The sequence below is a fragment of the Monodelphis domestica genome, chromosome 1 (genome assembly GCF_027887165.1).
Source record: "Monodelphis domestica isolate mMonDom1 chromosome 1, mMonDom1.pri, whole genome shotgun sequence".
NCBI lineage: Eukaryota > Metazoa > Chordata > Mammalia > Didelphimorphia > Didelphidae > Monodelphis > Monodelphis domestica.
The window spans coordinates 468,170,330-468,185,067 of NC_077227.1; the positions used below are offsets into that span (position 1 = coordinate 468,170,330).

General features: G+C 42.6%; 1 protein-coding gene across 3 annotated transcripts in view; it reads right to left on the minus strand.

Moving 5' to 3' along the window:
* The window catches only part of FAM163B (family with sequence similarity 163 member B), a 61,393-nt gene extending 46,903 nt beyond the window's left edge, over positions 1 to 14,490 (minus strand). Inside the window, exons 1-2 of one of the 3 annotated variants that reach the window (XM_056812661.1) lie at positions 14,211 to 14,490; positions 13,859 to 14,042 (exon numbers count right to left, since the gene is read on the minus strand). The gene's annotated coding sequence lies outside the window, so the exon portion shown is untranslated. The remainder of the gene's footprint in view (positions 1 to 13,858; positions 14,043 to 14,210) is intronic. The other 2 variants (XM_056812660.1, XM_007475246.3) reach the window with 2 other exon arrangements.
* Positions 14,491 to 14,738: the final 248 nt, after the last annotated feature.

Below are 14,738 nucleotides of genomic sequence, written 5' to 3' on the forward strand. Positions count from 1 at the left end.
ATTTTTATATTTTAAATTTTGCAAATGATGTCTAATGAGACAAGCTTTTTACATAATGAATTTTCTTTTAACTAGGCTAACTCTAAACACAGGTAAATAACAGAAGCTTTCACATCTATATAATTTTATAAGTATCCACTATAACTATGAAACTGTTATTTTTTTCTTGCAGAATATTAGTCTTTCCACTCCCACATCTTCTCCTTTGAGGCATTCTCTGCAGTCCAAACCAAAGCACAGTATCAATACCAACCTGAGACCAAGATAGATTTTTGACTTGAAATGTATGGAGGCAAGAACCTGAAGGGGAAATAAACATAGGCATTCACTCAAAATCTGGTATGCCTCTGAGAAGCATCAGTTTGCCCTAGTATGAAAGTCTATAAGAAATAGATATCTGATTGCCCTACATAAAGAGAACATAAGCATATGAAGTGAGTGCCTACTTTGAACATGGAGGGGAAAGGTATATGTTTATTCTGCCTCATGAAAGCTCTTTGATGTCCCTTTAAAATCGCAAATACCAAGGAAAGGAAATTGGAAAACATGATGCAAATTTGACATTTCAAACAACTGTTAGGTGAGGCCCTCGATAAATGTTAAAAAGTTCCTAATAACATTTTCCAAGGGTTGCTGCCTATACTCACGGTCTCTTATTGCTATTTGGTTAAACACTTTCCCTTGATATTCCCCTTCCCCCCCCAATTTCCTCAAACTGACAGTTTTACTATAATGTCATGTTTGGCAAAATAATAAGATGGAACACTAGGGGGATGTGTTGATTTTAGCTCTGTTCTTGCTGTTGGTGAGATAAGGAAGATGCCCAAGCAGGTTAGTGATTGTATCCCTCAATGAGTACCTTTCAGCATCTGTAACTCCTCTGTGTCAAAATTTCCTCTTCCAAGAAAGACTAAATCACTCTGTACATACTACGTATAGCTCCTGTGAAGTCCTTATAGCAATAAATTAAGAACAATTTTGTGTGAAGTGCTAAAAAAAAGTCTGCCTTAAATATGAGCATATACCAGACATCTATTCCCATTAGTGTGCAAATCTGGCTATGTGATCTTCTACGGATTACCCAAAAAGCCTTCTTTTCGATCTCCAAATTTAGGTCTGTTGTCTCGACTTTAAGATTCAAACTTAAGAATGAATCTACAATCTGAATTCTTAACATGTAACATTGCCGATGACAGAAAGGTAATGGGGCAATTTAGATAAGACTTCATCCCTCTAGCCAAGTTCCAGTCGCTAGTGACCATACCGCTAACAAATCATCCACGTTTCTGATTCCATGCCTTTGCCTTTGCTTTTGTTTCTTTCTCAGTGCCCTCTCCACTTCCCTCCAAAAACCCCAAACCTACTAATGTTTGAAGTTCAGTTCTTGTTCTAACTCTCCCATGAAGATTCTCCTGGTCATCTCAGAGCACAGGGGCTCTCCACTCTTAGAACACCTATTGTTTCTGCAACTACAGATCTTATGAAATTCGTCGTGGCACTATTTAATTGTTTTATGAGAGTCTTCTCCTCCTGAGTAAACTATAAGTTTTTCAAGGGCAAAGGCCATGTCCTAAGTTTCTTTATATCCTTCCAGAGTTCAGTATACTTGCCAGGCAATTAGTGTCTGGTAAATAACCTGTTAAATGAATGAATGAATTCATTTATCCTACAAGGTTTTAAAATGAGGAGATTTCACTCAGAGACATCATTCCCCCTTTCTTTATTGTAGCATGTGGCTAGTATTTGAAATATACCAAATACAATATTTTTTGCTTTAGTTTTTACTTGGAGATTTTCATAAATCATATCAAATCACTTTGAATCCCATTGTATTCATTTTGACAGGAAAAAAAGTAATTATTTTCCTCCAGGAAGAATTCTCTTTTTATCCTTTGGAGCTTTTCTCAAATATTAATTTTTTTTTGGAGACTGGTTGTGTATGTTGTCTCATGTCTTCCTTTTCTACCTTTGCTAATCTTTTCAATTATCTGGTGTCTGGTAACCTTAGGCTTTCTCAAAAAGCACATATATGTTGGAGGAAGAGATGACTCCAAGCTTAAACACAAAAGGAAGAAGAAGGGAGGACAAGCTCTGAGCTATTACTTTTTTTTTTCTTACTAAAACCCTTACCTTCCATGTTGGAATCAATACTATGTATTGGTTTCAAGGCAGAAGTGTGGTAAGGGCAAGGCAATGCCAGTCAAGTGACTTGCTCAGGGTCACACAGCTGGGAAGTATCTGAGACCAGATTTGAACCCAGGACCTCCCATCTCTAGGCTTGGCTCTCAATCCACTGAGCCACCCAGTTGCTCCCTAAAGAATTACTTTTTAAAGAATTGTGAACCAGACCTGAGTTCAAATCCAGTCTGAAACATTTCCTAGCAGTATGATTCTGGGCAAGTCATTTAACCACCATGTGCCTCAGTTCACTCATCTGCAAGAGGGGGACAACAATAATAACTATTTCCTAAGGTGGTTGTGAAGATCAAATAAGAAAATAATTGTAAAGCATTTAGCATAGTGCCTGGCACACAGTAGAAACTATGCAATTATTATTACTATTATTTACACATCCCTTATTCCTAGTGCCAGCAATAATTAGCAACCAACATTAATAGAGCATCTACTATGTGCTGGCATCATTTCAGCCATAGACAGCCAATCTATCTGGAAATATGGCATACACAGGTGAAAAGTACAAAAAGAACACAAGGTAAATACTATTTAATTCAACAACACTAGAGAAATGGTTGGGATGACTCTGGCTTTGTGCCAAATGATTCAAAGCTCAGTGTGGCACTAAAGAAAGAATAATGGACTAAGAGCCCCTGGATCTGAGGCCTGACTTCGTTACTAGTTAGCTGTGTGACCTGAAACAAGTCATTTCCCTTCACTGGCACTCAGTTTTCTCATTTGTACAGTGAGAAGGTCTTTAAAAAGTCATATCAGCTCTGACATTCTGTAATTCTGTGAAGGACCCAGTTAGTAAGTGCTTCTTTCCTGTTTTCTATCTGTGTATTAGAGAGGTCAAGGAAGGCTTCACAGGAGGGGCCAGGCTTCATTCATTCATCTTGAAGGATAAATAAGATTTGTGTAAGTAGAGAAGGTGGCAGAGGGGATTTTGAGCTCTGAAAATTCTCCCCATAAACTATAGATGAAGAGAAGTTTGAGTTCTGAGTGGAATACTTCTTCCCCTTTACCTGTCCCCTCCCTAATCTCAGCCAAGAGTGAACCTGTGATTGGCAAGGCTTTTGCACATCCTCTGGATGAATCACAGTGCCCAAGAAATGCCTCTTTCCTACAGGGATAAATTCTTTATTACTCTCACGAGGTAAGAGGTGATCTTGGCTTTGTGTGATTTTAAGGCAGCCAGGGATAGTGACAAATTTTATCCCTCATTGCCTTTGTGTTTTGTCTATAAGATACCCAGCAGGTAGCTTGATGGATTTTTTGTTTTCATTTCACTTAGGTCAGAACATGAATGAAATGACTAACTGTATATACATGGATATACAACCTTTCTAAGTTAATACAGCCTTGTAAGGAAGCTTGTTATTGAAGCATGTTCAAAGGAGAGTGGGTATGATGGTGAGGGAACTAGAATCCATGATGAAAGAGGATCTGTTGAAAGAATTGGGGATATTTAGCCCCCAAAAAGAGAAGAATCAGGGAGGGGAATGGGGGCATGATTACTGTCTTCAGATATTTAAAGAACTGTCAGAAAGAAATTAGGATTAGGTTTTTTTCTTGGCTCCAAAGAGTAGAATTGAGAGAAATGTAGAAGTTGCAGAGAGGTAGATTTAATGAGGCTGAGCCTGGATTCAGGAGACCTGGGTTCAAATCCTATCTCTGATACTTACTAAGATATTTGATCATAGACAGACCATTTAAATCTTTCCAGATTTCTTCATCTAAATTCTTGATTCATCTAAAACTAAATTCCCAGTTTCGTCATCTAAAATGGAGATGATAATCCTCATGCCACCTACTTCACTGAGTTGTTTAGTCCAGGAAAGTTCCTTGTAAAACTTAAAAGTGCTACATCTCTGTAAGTTATTGTAAAGGAGATACATAAGTCACATGACAAAAATAAGAGATGAAAAGGTAGACAGCTCATATACTTCATTGTTTTCTAGAAATTGAGACCTAGAGAAAGGCCCTTAGCATGTTGGGTGTCCTCTCTTGGGCATATATGGGAAGATATGTGCAAGAGTCACATAAGAGATATCATTGGTGAAGAGAAATCTCAGGGAGGATACTCCACTATCCTGATAAGCTTTTTCTCTGTGACTTAAAGTCTAAGAGATTTGCCTGGGGTCTCACTCAGGCAATAAATGAACTGACAAGAATTAAGAAATATGTCCAGGATCACATAGCCAGTATATGTTAGAGGAAGTAGTAAATCTAGGTCTTCCTAATTTGGGGGCTGGCTCTCTCTCCAGTAGGCCATGTTTCCTGCTTTTCTTTTCTTTTCTCTTCTGTCCTTTCTTCCTTCCTCACAGCCAGAAGGTTCTGAGGACAAATTTGAACTCAGGACTTCCTGTCTCCAGATCTGGCACTATCCACTGAGCAGCCTACTTGTCCACCATGTTGCCTTTCTTGAAAGATACTGTTATTGTCATACCAATCTGCCAAGATACCGCTGACAATTAGAACTGTTCAAAAGTAGAATGGGTAGCTATTGACAAAGTACCCCATCAGTGGAGGTCTTCTGAGGATGGATAGTCAGTTATTAGAGATGTTATAAAGGAGCCTTTCCCAAGTGTCAATCTGACTGATGAAGGTTCAACCCAAGAGACAAATGAGGCCAGAGTAGGGTGGTACAGGTTTATTGAAAGTGGCAAGGGGACCCAATGCCAAAAGGATTCGCAAAAAGGTCCTGGGGAGGGGGGAGGAAGTGGCAAGGGGGAGGAGTCCGATGCCAGGACAAGTGGCTGCAGAGTCCTGTCTGAATGGGGGGAGATATAGGATCTTATAGGTTTGGGGAAGAAGAGGGATGTAGAGGACAAGGCAACTTGGATTACCTACATTGGCTGTCTCTAAGAAAGGTGAACTACTTGGGTTAACTTCATTGGATGTTTTGGGGGGGTGGGGGGAGTCCTGGCCTTTGAGGGTGGGGGACTGATGCTCAGCCATGTGTGACAGGCTGTGGAACAAAGTCCTGGTGCTCTGCCAGGTGTTGGGGGGACAGGTTAGGCCTGTCACTAAGAACCTCTGATGTTTCTTCCAGGTTTGACATTCTGTATTAGCTACTAAAGTAGTAGTTCTTTACTGCTCAAGTAGCAGGTCTTTACTAGGTCTATGATAAATGCTATGGGAGAGATCATCGATCACTCTCGAAGCTAACAGTCTAATGAGGAAGACAAAGATGTATATCTATTATGTCTATCAGTTGGGGAATGGTTGAACAAGTTGTGGTATATGATTGTAATGGAATGCTCTTGTGCCATAAGAAATGACAAATAGAATGATCACAAAAAACCTGTAAACATTTATATAAAGGGTAAGTGGCTCAGTGGATAGAGAGCTAGGCCTGGAGCCAGGAGGTCCTGGTTTTAAATCTGGTCTTAGACACTTTCCAGCTGTATGCCCCTGGGCAAGTCACAACCCCTATTGTCTAGCCCTTACTGCTCTTCTGCTTGGAACTGATACGTGTCTCAATTCTAAGACAGAAGGTACGGTTTTGCTAAAAAGAAGACTTACATGAAGGGATGAAAAGTGAAGTGAGTAGAACCAGAAGAATGTTATACTCAGAACAGCAATAATGTACAATGATCAATTGTGAATGACTTAAGCATTTTCAGCAATGCAAGCATATAAGACAACTCCAAGAGACCATGATGAAAAAGACTATCCATACCCATAGAAGGAACCCATGACATCTGAATACAGATTGATTAATACCCTTTTTCACTTTATGTGTCTTCTTTCACAACATGACAAATATGGAAATATGCACTGCATGACAGCACATGTATAACCCGTTATCATATTACCTTCTTTCTCAGGGAGGGAGAACATGGATTGCAAAATATCAGACAATGATTATTAAAATTGTATCTACATGTAATTGGGAAAAGTATAATTTAAAAAATGTAAAGATATATATCCATTAAAGGTGAACAAAGTAGCATGTACAAGTTGTGCAGAAACAATTAAGGAAAAATATTCTAGGATTTTTTTAGTTAACTGCTAACATATCTTTGCTATTCTTAGGTTGGATCAAGAAGGTTTTAGGCAAATTCAGAGAGATTACATCTTATAAGGGGTCAAAAGGAAAAATGGAAAAGATCTTGGGAAGTGTCCAACTTAAGAAGGGACAACTAAGCCTCGAACAATTGTCCTTGATACCCTGCTAGAATTCTACCATTTTTCCGTCTTCATTCCCTTCCTATCTTTGCAGTCTTCTCATATCTCATTCCTCAACAAATACTCTTCTATTCACTGACACCAACCATTTGGCTGTTCTGTGAACAAGGCATTCCATCACTCAGCTCTGGCCATTTTCTTTGGTTGCCCACCCCACTGCCCCCCAGGCATCAGAAACAGGACTTCTCCAACTCAGGTCTTCCAGATTTTATGACCAGCTCTCTCTGGAATGCTCTCTCTCTCCTCCCCTCCAAATACTGACCTCTCTGGCTTCTTTTAAGTCCCAGCTAAAATCTTTTATGGGGAAGATTCTATGGGGAAATCTTCTCTAATCCTCTTAATTCTAATGCTTTCCCTTTTCTAATTATTTCTTATTTAGCCTAGTGTAAGAGGTTGGCACTAGGAATATAACTTATTACATATATATATATATGCATAAACATATAATCATATTGGATCATAAACTCCTTGAGGGCAGGAAATGTTTATGCCTCTTTTTCTACCCTTGGTGCTTAGCACAGTGCCCGGCACATAGTAGGGCTTAATACAGAATACTCTGAAGAGGTAGTACCTCTTGTCTTCAGGATTGCTGTTCAGTTGGTGGAGCAGAGGAGCCTTACTCAGCATCCCTTAGGCTTCTTTGTTTACTGAGCAATCCTGACTGTGATAACAATAAATACAATCACTTGTAAGTAGCTCTGCTGGTCTTGGGGAACACACCAAGGACAAGTTAATTGGCTGGTGATCCAATATCATCACAGTGAAAATGTAACAAGATTCTGCCTCTTTGATAACATCCCTAGAGCAAGAGACAAGTCAATTCTTCATGTGCGAGTGACAGGTGTGCCAGCCTACTAATTCTCTCGTGGGCTTTATTACTTCTAAATCAAAAGAGGCCATTGAATGGTTAAACCTGATATGAACATCACTGGGGAGATGAAGAAAACAATGAACATCCTTCAGAGCAGTTTGAGAGGCAAATGATCTCAGTTGGTGGGGGCGCACCTACCAAAGAGTCCCAAGCTCAATCTCCACTGAACTTTGTTCTGCTCTAGGAACAGAGGAGGGAGGAATCACTTCTTTTGTTATTAAGAATTTGCTCATGGAGGAGATGGGACTTGATCTAGGCTCTGCAGGATATGCACTATTTCAACCATCAAAATAGGACATAAGGCATTATGGATGAAAGAAAAACATGAGTAAAGTCGTAGAGAGAAGAGTATTCTTAGGGAAGGTGAATAGTCCAATGTGCCTGGAGAGAAGGGCTTATTATAAGAGAATAGTTGGAGATTAGATTAGAAATGTTGATTGTGAATGAGAGTCAATGCCAGGCTGATCAACTGTCAGAACTGAATAGGATCCTAGAGATCATGTAGTCCAGGACTTCTTGACCTGAGGTCTGGGAACATGTTTTTATTATTATTTTTTCATTTAAATCCTTACTTTCTGTCTAGTAACAGCTCTAAAAAGGGAAAAGAGCTAGGTAATTGGGATTAAGTGGAATATGAAGCCAGATTTTAACCTAGGTCCTCCAGACTCCAGGCCTGATGCTTGATCCACTGGGGTACCTAGCCACCCCTGGGAACTTGTTTTTAAAAAGAAAATGGTATTTCAATATCATTGCTTTCCTTTATAATCCTATGTTTTGTTTTGTGCATTTAAAAACATTATTCTGAGGAGTCCATAGGCTTCAACCAGACTACCAAAAAGGTCTACTACACACAAAAAAGATAAATAACCCCTAATTGAATCCAATTCCCTCATTTTTATGGCTGTAAAAACTGAGACGCAGAGATGAGAAGTGTTAGACAATGAGTGTCAGACCTGGGACTCAAAACTGGTTGAAAGTTCAGTGTACTCTTTCTTTGAAAGCTCATGCCCTCTTCATAAATTTTTCCTCTGCTTTATTGAATATTCTTCAAGGTAGAGCAATGTAGAAAGACAAAGGTAGGCCATGCAAATAAAGCCTATTCTACTGACCATTCCAAGACTCCTGAGTCACCCTTGTGAAACAAAAAGGAAAAAGGAAAAAAATTTGAAAAAGGAGGAAAATGGTAAAGGATAAAAAATAAATATAGTAATTCCTTATCTTGGTTGGCACATTATAGTTTATAAAATTTTCATGGAAATGCTCAAATGGAAAGTCTATCCTTTTTATCCTGTTAGGAATTATGCGGTAGACTATAAACTGTTCTTGAATACATGTCCTGGGGCCATCTTTTTGTTGAAATTATCATATAAGATTGTTGTCTTAAATTTTTTTAATTAAATTTTAAAAATTTAAACCCTTAACTTCCACCTTAGAATCAATACCATGTATTGGTTCTAAGGCAGAAGAGCAGTATGGGCTAGGCAATGGGGGTTAAGTGACTTGCTCAGGGTCATGCAGCTAGGAAGTGTCTGAGGCCAAATTTTAACCTAGGACCTCTCATCTCTGCCTCTCAGTCCACTGAGTTACCCAGATGTCCCCAGTTGTTGGCTTTATTTTTGTAGTGAGCTGGCTACATTAAGGAACCTTGAGCAGATTCAAGGCAAAGTCTGCCTTCTCAGGAATTCCACACTCTGGTTGGGAGTATTGTGGTATTGGCTCCACTGGATTCCTGACAACTCCTAAATTTTCATTAACTCTTAAAACTCCAAAGCATCTTATAACCCCAATGGACCCAAGGAAGCTTGCAAACTAAGACAGCCATAGGGCTACATTCAAGAACTTCTCCATCAATCAATTAAATGACACTATTTGGAGAGGGTAATGTCAGGCACTGAGTCCAACAGATTTGTCCAAAGTCACTAGAGCAAAGCATAGAACAATTACTTTGGAGGAAAAATGGAAGGGAGATAAATCAGCCCTTACAGTAAATAAACTATTCATATGAGGTCTATAGTCTGTCAGTCCCCAACAAGATCTTATTTTATATCTTTAGAGAATTCAGAATCCCCAGTTCAATTTATCCAATAAACAGTCACGAAGTGCCTACTATGCATAAGATATTGCACCTGGTTGAGACACAGTAATGAAAAGCACAAGAGTCCCTACCACAAAGAGCTTAAGGGCTAAAAGGAGAGGTAACACACTACAAATAAGAATGGTACAAGGCAGCATGTGATCAATAAGGAGAGGTCCCAACAAAATGCTCAGAAAACTTGAAGCCTTCAAGGTAATTGTTTTATAACATCTTGAAAGCAGCCTAAACGTGGCTTGACTTCAGCTCTCTGCCAGGTACCAACCTCCTACACTATTCATGCCATATTCACCTGGGGTTTATGCTGTGGGATTTGATCCACAAAAAAATAAAATTTAAAAAGCCTGCTTTCTCATGAGCACTGGGAAAAGTACCCAACTACAGCAAGCTTAAGAGTGTTGTAGACTAGCTGCAATCCGCCTCCAAACGAAACCAACCATGTCAACTTCACATCCATCTCACCTTGCCCAGCCAGTATCCAAGCAGAGTTTGGTAGAAAGTCTTGTGGCAAAAGTTATCTTCTCCCTTTAAATGTGGGAAACTGTCAGGAGACCTGTTTGTAGTCTTGTGTTCTGCCCCTAACTGTGACCTTGAACAAATATCTATGTAGCAGAGGCCGTGGGTAGGTAGAGGACTGGTCTCAAAAAGCAGAAAGACCCAGCTGGGCGGGAGCCTTGATGCATCTGACTGTGCGATTCCAACTATGCCAATGAATCCCTGAGTGTTCTCTAAGACATTAAACTGAAAAAAGGTGTCCATCTATGCTGATAGAGTGGATTTGCTCAACCAGGAAGGTTTCCTATATCAAAGAAATCATGGGTCCAGTCTCTATCCCTATTTATATATAGCACTTTACAATTTTCAAAATACCCTTCCTTCTGGAGGCTTAGATTACTCATCTATAAAATTAAAGGGTTGGATTGGATAACCTTCAAGGACTCCAGCTCTATCACTCTACATTTTAAGGCCCCTTGTTGCCCTTGGCACGCCGTGTTAGGTCTATGGCCCTGTCTAGCTCTGATATGATGAGCTCTATGATTCCTTCTCTCTAGGCTCTTTCTGGCAGTAAAATACAGGATGTAAGGCTATAGGACTTGGGGACTGCCTGAGTTTTAAAACCAGCCTTGTCATCCTCCCTGGAGATAGGTCTCCCAGAACAGACAATGATAGTTTTAATATCAATATAACCAACAGTGCTTTCAGGCAAATGCTGAACACTGGTGTTTCTCTTTGTCAGGTTGTTGCCTCCTTCCTTGCACAAACCAATCCCTCTTTCCTGCCCAACCCCACTTCCCTGCCTCAAATCTTCTTTTCCCTTGCTGGAACAAGGGACAGATATTTTGGAAATAGGCAAATCAGTAAGCTGCATACTCAGACAGGGAAATAGCAGTAGATGAGGGCACAGTTGTTGTTCCCATTTCCCTTCTGCCCCTAGAGTTTTAGAGTCAGATGTAATTTACTGAGATGTAATAAATCACTCTCAGTAATTCTGCTCCCCCTTTTACCCTCCTGAGCACAGTAATTACTGCTCACTAGGCTCTCCAATGCCATTGTTCTACTGCTGAAGCCCAGCATGCCTGAGCTCAGAGCTCTAATTATAGGAGCTGATCCTGATGCCTTTTACAATCAGTAGCACCAGAAAACAAGCTGGTGGCACTTCTCTAAGGGCTCTGAAGGCCTCACTGGGGGGCCCGAGGCTGAGTAGTCTGAGGCTAGTTGCCTTGGTGCAATGGTTCTAAGATCCCATAGACAGTGACTCAAGGAGGATTATAAATTGGGGGGAGAAAGTAAGTTTGCTAGCTGGTGTGAAAATAGCCCCAAGGCTCATAGATAGACCTATCACCAACCTCAAATTCACTCCTTAACCCTTCTCTACAACAAAGAGTAGGATTACCCACTGCATTGAATTGTGTGATTTCATATAATCTTAAAAAAAATATATTTTACTTTCTGTCTTAGTAACAACTCTAAGATAGAAGGGCAAGGGCTAGGCAAACAATAGTTAAGTCACATGCCTAGGGTCACACAGTTAGGAAGTGTCTTAAGGCCAAATCTGAACCCAGATCCTTTGGATGTTCTATCCACTTTGTCACCTACCTGCCCTCACTCTATTCTTAAAAGCTGCCTTTGATTGTTCTGTTAGATGGATTGAAATGGTGGGGCATCACCTAGGAAAGGTCCTGTTTGAAGGCTGTAGTGGATCCCCCTATCCCTCCCGGTACCAATTTTTCTTCTTGACTCCTGGGAAAGTCTAGTACAATGCCTTCCCTTCAGAAGGCACTGAATAAACCTTTGTTGATTTAAACTGAGGAATGTAAAATTGAGATTTGAACTCTGGACTCCATTCCCCAGGAGTCCTTGCTAGCTCCCAGAATGCCTTCTAATCTCACTGAATTCTCACCTGGGATGAGAGCAAAATTTTATTTAAAGGGTCTTCCCGGGTCTCTTGACTTCCTGTCTCCGCTGGCAAACAGATAACTCATGGTGTCTGTTTATATTATTTATTATAAACTCATGGTGTGAGTGAAATTTTGGGTGGGCCTTATGGCCCACCTGGCACGTGCCTTTTCTTACTTGAATATTCTTAAATTCTCAACCTTTAATAAACCTCATAAAATATAATACTCCTTGCAGAGAGAAACTAATTTCTACCTGCCTCAGTTTCCCTAAATTTTAATCTTTACAGGAAGCTACTACTGTCATCATAACAGCAAAAACCTAGTTCAGGGAGGGATTCTTCAGCTTTTTTTGTGCTGTGGACCCCTTTGGCAGTCTGGTGAAGCCTCTTCTTTAGAATAATGTTTTTAAAATTCATCAAGTTAAACCTATAGGATTACAAAGGAAACCAATTACAGTGAAATAGTTATTAAAATATTAAAAGTTCCAAGTTCATGCCCCATTCCCAAGGTCCATGGACACCAAGTTAATAATCCCCCAGTTAGAGGCTAGGCTCTCTTTGACTTCAATAATAAAGAAAATCATCCTACAACTCCCCCTCTTCCCAGCAGTAGGAACACAGCACTCAGGAGATCCAAGAAAACAGTATATTTTCATACCTTGGTTTTCCAGTCTCATGCTCAGTTCAGGTTGGAAAGCACTTCGATCCACCTCTAAAGGCATTTTTCCTGTCAGCTAATTAATTTTCCTGCCATCGAATCTGCTTGGTCAGTAGACTAGCTTTGGGAAAGAGATTGAACCTGCAGCCTCAATTACAATTCAATCATCGAGGTGAACCCAGTTTCTTCAAAATGCTTGGGCCCAGTTTTAAAAGAGTTAAAAATTGCCATCATTCTGTTAAGGACAGAGGAATCTTTGCCCGTGGTCTGAAGGTTCATCCTCCACCACCTACTCTGCAGTTTTCCTGAATTCAACCTCAAATGATTTAAGAATCTTATTTTTGATTATAAAAAGCAAGAAGATGGAAAGACTCAAAATCAACTCCTTTCCATGCAGCCAAAACTTTTCTCCAGCTTCAATTTCTTCCATTGCCTGGGAGTTACCTGGTCTGGCAGTGTTAGCCCAAAGGGTGCTGGGGTTTTGGGGCACAGTGATAGGGACAATTCTCCGGAAGAGAAAGATGCTGGGTAGATCCAATAGCAATCTCACTTGTTGGTACCACTTTCCTTGGGAAGGTAGAAAGGCATTTCCAGTGAACTAGCAGGTAAAATAGTGATATGACCTTTGGAAATGCCTCCATCTCTCCTTGAAATTGGATCTAATGACCTTGCATACTTAAATATTTTGTCCTTTGTCAGCAGCACACTGAGATCTGATCCAGTTTGTGGAACTATACAAAGATCACCTTTAAGGGATGTCTTTTCTCTGTAAAGGATGAGAGGGACACTCCTGGGGAAGGTAGGGGGATAATCAGGAGCTATAAACTCTCTTCCAGCTTCTGGTAGTTTGGGGGCTTGTACTTCCCAGCTGGGCAAAAAAGGCAAAATGCTTTTTCATGGCCTTGATGCTTTGCAGGGAGGCTGGGCTGGGGGCACTACAAAACGGAAGCATCAGGAAAAGCTCCTAGTTCTGAACTAGGCGCAGTCTTCCACTGTCACCACCTTGGGAAACTTTTCCTGCCTCCCAACCGGTCTGTTGTTTTGGGGGTATGTGGCGCAGGAGGCGGTGTGGCCCGCATGCAAACACCTTCACCCTCCTGTGCCTTCTCCCCTTCCCTCTCTGGGGCCCCTATCTCTGCAGCATCTGCTCTAGATGCCCCAGTGCGCGCCGACGGGGGCTCTGAGGTCACCTCAGGCTGGCGGCTGCCTCGGCCTCAGGCCCAGGTGGGCCGGGGAGCAGGCGCAGCCTGGCCAGTCCCTTCTGTAGACTGGCCAACAAAGAGGAAGTGCAGGACGCTCCGGGAATGGAGAGTGGGGGTCCAAGCCTAAAGGAGCCCAGGTGTTCCCATGTCCTACGTTCCCCTGCCCCATTTCCTACGGCCCTGGTGCATGCACTCTCTTCAGCTCCTGGTCCGCTTCCCCCCAGCACTGGCCCCTCTTATCCCCAGCCCAAGCGCCCGAAGCGCCTACCTTTCACCATGGGAACGGCCACTGCCCTCAGGGGAGGACCGGGGCTCTCCACGTCCCCTGCCAGCAGCGCCTCGGCGCGTCCGAGGCGGCTGCACGTGATGGGCCCGGCTGGCCTGGGGCCGCTTCGCGCCGTCCCGCCGGTCGCTAGGAGCTGCCGCTCCCGCCAAGACCAGTCGGGTTGCAGCTAAGAGGCATTGCGGGGACAGACAGGATTAGTTGGGGCGCCCACTCTAGGAAAGCGGGCTGCATCCAAAGACCGTTAGCCCTTAGCCCCAAGTCCCACCGCCCCAGGGACCCACAAGCTGCTGTCAGCGCTGCTTCTCCGTTGACCCCCCCCCCCCCCTCCTCCTACCCCCTTTTGCAGCTCCCTGCAGCGGCCGCTGCTTCTGCTCTTTCCGAGGCTTGCACCGGCTCCAGGCGAGCGAGCGAGCGGCACGCGCGCGGCGCGAGCCCAGTCCCAGTCCCAGGCGAGGAGCGCGCACAGCGGTCGTTGCAGTCTCCAGCCTGAGAGTTTGTGGGGAGGGGCGCGTGCCCAGTGTTGGGAGAAGGGGGGGGTGGTGGTAAAGGGGGAAGAGAGGCGCGCGCGTGTGCTCGGGACCTGGGCGCGCTCCCCAGGGAACAATTCGTTGTCTGGGGAAGTTGCTCTGTGCCCTGGGGCTGTTTTTTTGCGCCGCAGGTGTTGCTGGCTAGCCAAGAACCTGGGACTGTGGGAAAAGGGAGGGGCTGGAAACCCCCTCAGCTTAATACACCTGCGGGGCAGACGAGCCCCTAAGGTCTCTTGAGCTTTGCTCTGCTGCCTCTGCGTATACGGGTCTGTGTGGAGCCACTTTCTAGGGGCTCCAGGCTCTGACCATGATGCTCCTGGCTCCATTGCTCTGTT